Here is an 8,944-nt window from a genome sequence, read left to right as displayed (position 1 = left end):
TTTTTATCCTGGAAGACGAAATGTCACAAGGTGTGACCTTTCGTCTTCCAGGATGATAACTCGATATAAACATTATTTTAGTCAGGCTACTTGAATATACAATCATTGAACAAGTAACTAGACTAAAATATTGTTTAAATAGAGTTTTTACTCTGGAAGACGAAAGGTCACAAGGTGTGACCTTTCGTCTTCAAGATTGATAAGTCGATTTAAACATTATTTTAGTCAGGTTACTTGAATATATAACCAATGAACAAGTAACTTGACTAAAATATTGTTTAAATAGAGTTTTTATCCTGGAAGACGAAAGGTCACTAGGTGTGACCTTTCGTCTTCCAGGATGATAACTCTATTTAAACATTATTTTAGTCAGGTTACTTGAATATATAACCAATGAACAAGTAACTTGATTAAAATATTGTTTAAATAGAGTTTTTATCCTGGAAGACGAAAGGTCACAAGGTGTGACCTTTCGTCTTCCAGGATGATAACTCGATTTAAAGATTACTTTAGTCAGGTTACTTGAATATATAACCAATGAACAAGTAACTTGACTAAAATGTTGTTTAAATAGAGTTTTTATCCTGGAAGACGAAAGGTCACAAGGTGTGTCCTTTCGTCTTCCAGGATCATAACTCTATTTAAACATTATTTTAGTCAGGTTACTTCAATATATAACCAATGAACAAGTAACTTTATTAAAATATTGTTTAAATAGAGTTGTTATCCTGGAAGACGAAAGGTCACAAGGTGTGACCTTTCATCTTCCAGATTGATAAGTCGATTTAAACATTATTTTAGTCAGGTTACTTGAATATATAACCAATGAACAAGTAACTTGACTAAAATATTGTTTAAATAGAGTTTTTATCCTGGAAGACGAAAGGTCACTAGGTGTGACCTTTCGTCTTCCAGGATGATAACTCTATTTAAACATTATTTTAGTCAGGTTACTTGAATATATAACCAATGAACAAGTAACTTGATTAAAATATTGTTTAAATAGAGTTTTTATCCTGGAAGACGAAATGTCACAAGGTGTGACCTTTCGTCTACCAGGATGATAACTCGATATAAACATTATTTTAGTCAGGCTACTTGAATATACAATCATTGAACAAGTAACTAGACTAAAATATTGTTTAAATAGAGTTTTTACTCTGGAAGACGAAAGGTCACAAGGTGTGACCTTTCGTCTTGCAGATTGATAAGTCGATTTAAACATTATTTTAGTCAGGTTACTTGAATATATAACCAATGAACAAGTAACTTGATTAAAATATTGTTTAAATAGAGTTTTTATCCTGGAAGACGAAAGGTCACAAGGTGTGACCTTTCGTCTTCCAGGATGATAACTCGATTTAAAGATTACTTTAGTCAGGTTACTTGAATATATAACCAATGAACAAGTAACTTGACTAAAATGTTGTTTAAATAGAGTTTTTATCCTGGAAGACGAAAGGTCACAAGGTGTGTCCTTTCGTCTTCCAGGATCATAACTCGATTTAAACATTATTTTAGTCAGGTTACTTCAATATATAACCAATGAACAAGTAACTTGATTAAAATATTGTTTAAATAGAGTTTTTATCCTGGAAGACGAAAGGTCACAAGGTGTGACCTTTCATCTTCCAGATTGATAAGTCGATTTAAACATTATTTTAGTCAGGTTACTTGAATATATAACCAATGAACAAGTAACTTGACTAAAATATTGTTTAAATAGAGTTTTTATCCTGGAAGACGAAAGGTCACTAGGTGTGACCTTTCGTCTTCCAGGATGATAACTCTATTTAAACATTATTTTAGTCAGGTTACTTGAATATATAACCAATGAGCAAGTAACTTGATTAAAATATTGTTTAAATAGAGTTTTTATCCTGGAAGACGAAAGGTCACAAGGTGTGACCTTTCGTCTTCCAGGACGATAACTCGATTTAAACATTACTTTAGTCAGGTTACTTGAATATATAACCAATGAACAAGTAACTTGACTAAAATGTTGTTTAAATAGAGTTTTTATCCTGGAAGACGAAAGGTCACAAGGTGTGTCCTTTCGTCTTCCAGGATCATAACTCGATTTAAACATTATTTTAGTCAGGTTACTTCAATATATAACCAATGAACAAGTAACTTGACTAAAATATTGTTTAAATCGAGTTTTAATCCTGGAAGACGAAAGGTCACAAGGTGTGACCTTTCGTCTTCCAGGACGATAACTCGATATAAACATTATTTTAGCAGGCTACTTGAATATACAATCATTGAACAAGTAACTAGACTAAAATATTGTTTAAATAGAGTTTTTACTCTGGAAGACGAAAGGTCACAAGGTGTGACCTTTCGTCTTCCAGGTTGATAAGTCGATTTAAACATTATTTTAGTCAGGTTACTTGAATATATAACCAATGAACAAGTAACTTGACTAAAATGTTGTTTAAATAGAGTTTTTATCCTGGAAGACGAGAGGTCACAAGGTGTGTCCTTTCGTCTTCCAGGATAATAACTCGATTTAAACATTATTTTAGTCAGGTTACTTGAATATATAACCAACGAACAAGTAACTTGAGTAAAATGTTGTTTAAATAGAGTTTTTATCCTGGAAGACGAAAGGTCACAAGGAGTGACCTTTCGTCTTCAGGATGATAACTCGATTTAAACATTATTTTAGTCAGGTTACTCGAATATATAACCAATGAACAAGTTACTTGACTAAAATGTTTAAATAGAGTATTTATCCTGGAAGACGAACGGTCACAAGGTGTGTCCTTTCGTCTTCCAGGATCATAACTCGATTTAAACATTATTTTAGTCAGGTTACTTCAATATATAACCAATGAACAAGTAACTTGACTAAAATATTGTTTAAATAGAGTTTTTATCCTGGAAGACGAAAGGTCACAAGGTGTGACCTTTCGTCTTCCAGGATGATAACTCTATATAAACATTATTTTAGTCAGGCTACTTGAATATACAATCATTGAACAAGTAACTAGACTAAAATATTGTTTAAATAGAGTTTTTACTCTGGAAGACGAAAGGTCACAAGGTGTGACCTTTCATATTCTAGGTTGATAACTCGATTTAAACATTATTTTAGTCAGGTTACTTGAATATATAACCAACGAACAAGTAACTTGAGTAAAATGTTGTTTAAATAGAGTTTTTATCCTGGAAGACGAAAGGTCACAAGGTGTGACCTTTCGTCTTCAGGATGATAACTCGATTTAAACATTATTTTAGTCAGGTTACTTGAATATATAACCAACGAACAAGTAACTTGAGTAAAGTGTTGTTTAAATAGAGTTTTTATAATGGAAGACGAAAGGTCACAAGGTGTGTCCTTTCGTCTTCCAGGATGATAACTCAATTTAAACATTATTTTAGTCAGGTTACTCGAATATATAACCAACGAACAAGTAACTTGAGTAAAATGTTGTTTAAATAGAGTTTTTATCCTGGAAGATGAAAGGTCACAAGGTGTGACCTTTCGTCTTCCAGGATGATAACTCGATTTAAACATTATTTTAGTCAGGTTACTCGAATATATAACCAATGAACAAGTAACTTGACTAAAATGTTGTTTAAATAGAGTTTTTATCCTGGAAGACGAAAGGTCACTAGGTGTGACCTTTCGTCTTCCAGGATGATAACTCGATATAAACATTATTTTAGTCAGGCTACTTGAATATACAATCATTGAACAAGTAACTAGACTAAAATATTGTTTAAATAGAGTTTTTACTCTGGTGTGACCTTTCGTCTTCCAGGTTGATAAGTAGATTTAAACATTATTTTAGTCAGGTTACTTGAATATATAACCAATGAACAAGTAACTTGACTAAAATGTTGTTTAAATAGAGTTTTTATCCTGGAAGACGAGAGGTCACAAGGTGTGTCCTTTCGTCTTCCAGGATAATAACTCGATTTAAACATTATTTTAGTCAGGTTACTTGAATATATAACCAACGAACAAGTAACTTGAGTAAAATGTTGTTTAAATAGAGTTTTTATCCTGGAAGACGAAAGGTCACAAGGTGTGTCCTTTCGTCTTCCAGGATAATAACTCGATTTAAACATTATTTTAGTCAGGTTACTCGAATATATAACCAACGTACAAGTAACTTGAGTAAAATGTTGTTTAAATAGAGTTTTTATCCTGGAAGACGAAAGGTCACAAGGTGTGACCTTTCGTCTTCCAGGATGATAACTCAATTTAAACATTATTTTAGTCAGGTTACTTGATTATATAACCAATGAACAAGTAACTTGACTAAAATGTTGTTTAAATAGAGTTTTTATCCTGGAAGATGAAAGGTCACAAGGTGTGACCTTTCGTCTTCCAGGATGATAACTCGATTTAAACATTATTTTAGTCAGGTTACTCGAATATATAACCAATGAACAAGTAACTTGACTAAAATGTTGTTTAAATAGAGTTTTTATCCTGGAAGACGAAAGGTCACAAGGTGTGACCTTTCGTCTTCTAGGATGATAACTCGATATAAACATTATTTTAGTCAGGCTACTTGAATATACAATCATTGAACAAGTAAGTAGACTAAAATATTGTTTAAATAGAGTTTTTACTCTGGAAGACGAAAGGTCACAAGGTGTGACCTTTCGTCTTCCAGATTGATAAGTCGATTTAAACATTATTTTAGTCAGGTTACTTGAATATATAACCAATGAACAAGTAACTTGACTAAAATATTGTTTAAATAGAGTTTTTATCCTGGAAGACGAAAGGTCACAAGGTGTGACCTTTCGTCTTCCAGGATGATAACTCTATTTAAACATTATTTTAGTCAGGTTACTTGAATATATAACCAATGAACAAGTAACTTGATTAAAATATTGTTTAAATAGAGTTTTTATCCTGGAAGACGAAAGGTCACAAGGTGTGACCTTTCGTCTTCCAGGATGATAACTCAATTTAAACATTACTTTAGTCAGGTTACTTGAATATATAACCAATGAACAAGTAACTTGACTAAAATGTTGTTTAAATAGAGTTTTTATCCTGGAAGACGAAAGGTCACAAGGTGTGTCCTTTCGTCTTCCAGGATCATAACTCAATTTAAACATTATTTTAGTCAGGTTACTTCAATATATAACCAATGAACAAGTAACTTGACTAAAATATTGTTTAAATAGAGTTTTTATCCTGGAAGACGAAAGGTCACAAGGTGTGACCTTTCGTCTTCTAGGATGATAACTCGATATAAACATTATTTTAGTCAGGCTACTTGAATATACAATCATTGAACAAGTAAGTAGACTAAAATATTGTTTAAATAGAGTTTTTACTCTGGAAGACGAAAGGTCACAAGGTGTGACCTTTCGTCTTCTAGGATGATAACTCGATATAAACATTATTTTAGTCAGGCTACTTGAATATACAATCATTGAACAAGTAAGTAGACTAAAATATTGTTTAAATAGAGTTTTTACTCTGGAAGACGAAAGGTCACAAGGTGTGACCTTTCGTCTTCCAGATTGATAAGTCGATTTAAACATTATTTTAGTCAGGTTACTTGAATATATAACCAATGAACAAGTAACTTGACTAAAATATTGTTTAAATAGAGTTTTTATCCTGGAAGACGAAAGGTCACAAGGTGTGACCTTTCGTCTTCCAGGATGATAACTCTATTTAAACATTATTTTAGTCAGGTTACTTGAATATATAACCAATGAACAAGTAACTTGATTAAAATATTGTTTAAATAGAGTTTTTATCCTGGAAGACGAAAGGTCACAAGGTGTGACCTTTCGTCTTCCAGGATGATAACTCAATTTAAACATTACTTTAGTCAGGTTACTTGAATATATAACCAATGAACAAGTAACTTGACTAAAATGTTGTTTAAATAGAGTTTTTATCCTGGAAGATGAAAGGTCACAAGGTGTGACCTTTCGTCTTCCAGGATGATAACTCGATTTAAACATTATATTAGTCAGGTTACTCGAATATATAACCAATGAACAAGTAACTTGACTAAAATGTTGTTTAAATAGAGTTTTTATCCTGGAAGACGAAAGGTCACAAGGTGTGACCTTTCGTCTTCTAGGATGATAACTCGATATAAACATTATTTTAGTCAGGCTACTTGAATATACAATCATTGAACAAGTAAGTAGACTAAAATATTGTTTAAATAGAGTTTTTACTCTGGAAGACGAAAGGTCACAAGGTGTGACCTTTCGTCTTCCAGATTGATAAGTCGATTTAAACATTATTTTAGTCAGGTTACTTGAATATATAACCAATGAACAAGTAACTTGACTAAAATATTGTTTAAATAGAGTTTTTATCCTGGAAGACGAAAGGTCACAAGGTGTGACCTTTCGTCTTCCAGGATGATAACTCTATTTAAACATTATTTTAGTCAGGTTACTTGAATATATAACCAATGAACAAGTAACTTGATTAAAATATTGTTTAAATAGAGTTTTTATCCTGGAAGACGAAAGGTCACAAGGTGTGACCTTTCGTCTTCCAGGATGATAACTCAATTTAAACATTACTTTAGTCAGGTTACTTGAATATATAACCAATGAACAAGTAACTTGACTAAAATGTTGTTTAAATAGAGTTTTTATCCTGGAAGACGAAAGGTCACAAGGTGTGTCCTTTCGTCTTCCAGGATCATAACTCGATTTAAACATTATTTTAGTCAGGTTACTTCAATATATAACCAATGAACAAGTAACTTGACTAAAATATTGTTTAAATAGAGTTTTTATCCTGGAAGACGAAAGGTCACAAGGTGTGACCTTTCGTCTTCCAGGATGATAACTCGATATAAACATTATTTTAGTCAGGCTACTTGAATATACAATCATTGAACAAGTAACTAGACTAAAATATTGTTTAAATAGAGTTTTTACTCTGGAAGACGAAAGGTCACAAGGTGTGACCTTTCATATTCTAGGTTGATAAGTCGATTTAAACATTATTTTAGTCAGGTTACTTGAATATATAATCAACGAACAAGTAACTTGAGTAAAATGTTGTTTAAATAGAGTTTTTATCCTGGAAGACGAAAGGTCACAAGGTGTGACCTTTCGTCTTCCAGGATGATAACTCGATTTAAACATTATTTTGGTCAAGTTACTCGAATATATAACCAACGAACAAGTAACTTGAGTAAAATGTTGTTTAAATAGAGTTTTTATCCTGGAAGACGAAAGGTCACAAGGTGTGACCTTTCGTCTTCAGGATGATAACTCGATTTAAACATTATTTTAGTCAGGTTACTCGAATATATAACCAACGAACAAGTAACTTGAGTAAAATGTTGTTTAAATAGAGTTTTTATCCTGGAAGACGAAAGGTCACAAGGTGTGTCCTTTCGTCTTCCAGGATAATAACTCGATTTAAACATTATTTTAGTCAGGTTACTTGAATATATAACCAATGAACAAGTAACTTGACTAAAATATTGTTTAAATAGAGCTTTTATCCTGGAAGACGAAAGGTCACAAGGTGTGACCTTTCGTCTTCCAGGATGATAACTCGATTTAAACGTTATTTTAGTCAGGTTACTCGAATATATAACCAACGAACAAGTAACTTGGGTAAAATGTTGTTTAAATAGAGTTTTTATCCTAGAAGACGAAAGGTCACAAGGTGTGACCTTTCGTCTTCCAGGATGACAACTCGATTTAAAAATTATTTTAGTCAGGTTACTTGAATATATAACCAATGAACAAGTAACTTGATTAAAATATTGTTTAAATAGAGTTTTTATCCTGGAAGACGAGAGGTTACAAGGTGTGACCTTTCGTCTTCCAGGATGATAACTCGATTTAAACATTATTTTAGTCAGGTTACTCGAATATATAACCAACGAACAAGTAACTTGAGTAAAATGTTGTTTAAATAGAGTTTTTATCCTGGAAGACGAAAGGTCACAAGGTGTGACCTTTCGTCTTCCAGGATGATAACTCAATTTAAACATTATTTTAGTCAGGTTACTTGATTATATAACCAATGAACAAGTAACTTGACTAAAATGTTGTTTAAATAGAGTTTTTATCCTGGAAGATGAAAGGTCACAAGGTGTGACCTTTCGTCTTCCAGGATGATAACTCGATTTAAACATTATTTTAGTCAGGTTACTCGAATATATAACCAATGAACAAGTAACTTGACTAAAATGTTGTTTAAATAGAGTTTTTATCCTGGAAGACGAAAGGTCACAAGGTGTGACCTTTCGTCTTCCAAGATGATAACTCGATATAAACATTATTTTAGTCAGGCTACTTGAATATACAATCATTGAACAAGTAAGTAGACTAAAATATTGTTTAAATAGAGTTTTTACTCTGGAAGACGAAAGGTCACAAGGTGTGACCTTTCGTCTTCCAGATTGATAAGTCGATTTAAACATTATTTTAGTCAGGTTACTTGAATATATAACCAATGAACAAGTAACTTGACTAAAATATTGTTTAAATAGAGTTTTTATCCTGGAAGACGAAAGGTCACAAGGTGTGACCTTTCGTCTTCCAGGATGATAACTCTATTTAAACATTATTTTAGTCAGGTTACTTGAATATATAACCAATGAACAAGTAACTTGATTAAAATATTGTTTAAATAGAGTTTTTATCCTGGAAGACGAAAGGTCACAAGGTGTGACCTTTCGTCTTCCAGGATGATAACTCAATTTAAACATTACTTTAGTCAGGTTACTTGAATATATAACCAATGAACAAGTAACTTGACTAAAATGTTGTTTAAATAGAGTTTTTATCCTGGAAGACGAAAGGTCACAAGGTGTGTCCTTTCGTCTTCCAGGATCATAACTCGATTTAAACATTCACTACAAGAAAACAGTCAAATTAAGACGGAACGTCGTGACGGAATTTTATTTCCGTCCCAAATTAATTAAAGCGGGACGGAATTTGCGACGCTTTTGTGTTATAAATATTT

Source organism: Medicago sativa, chromosome 8 (genome assembly GCF_051527215.1).
Source record: "Medicago sativa cultivar Bolivia chromosome 8, Bolivia_mono, whole genome shotgun sequence".
Classification (NCBI taxonomy): Eukaryota; Viridiplantae; Streptophyta; class Magnoliopsida; order Fabales; family Fabaceae; genus Medicago; species Medicago sativa.
This window is presented reverse-complemented; position numbering follows the sequence as displayed.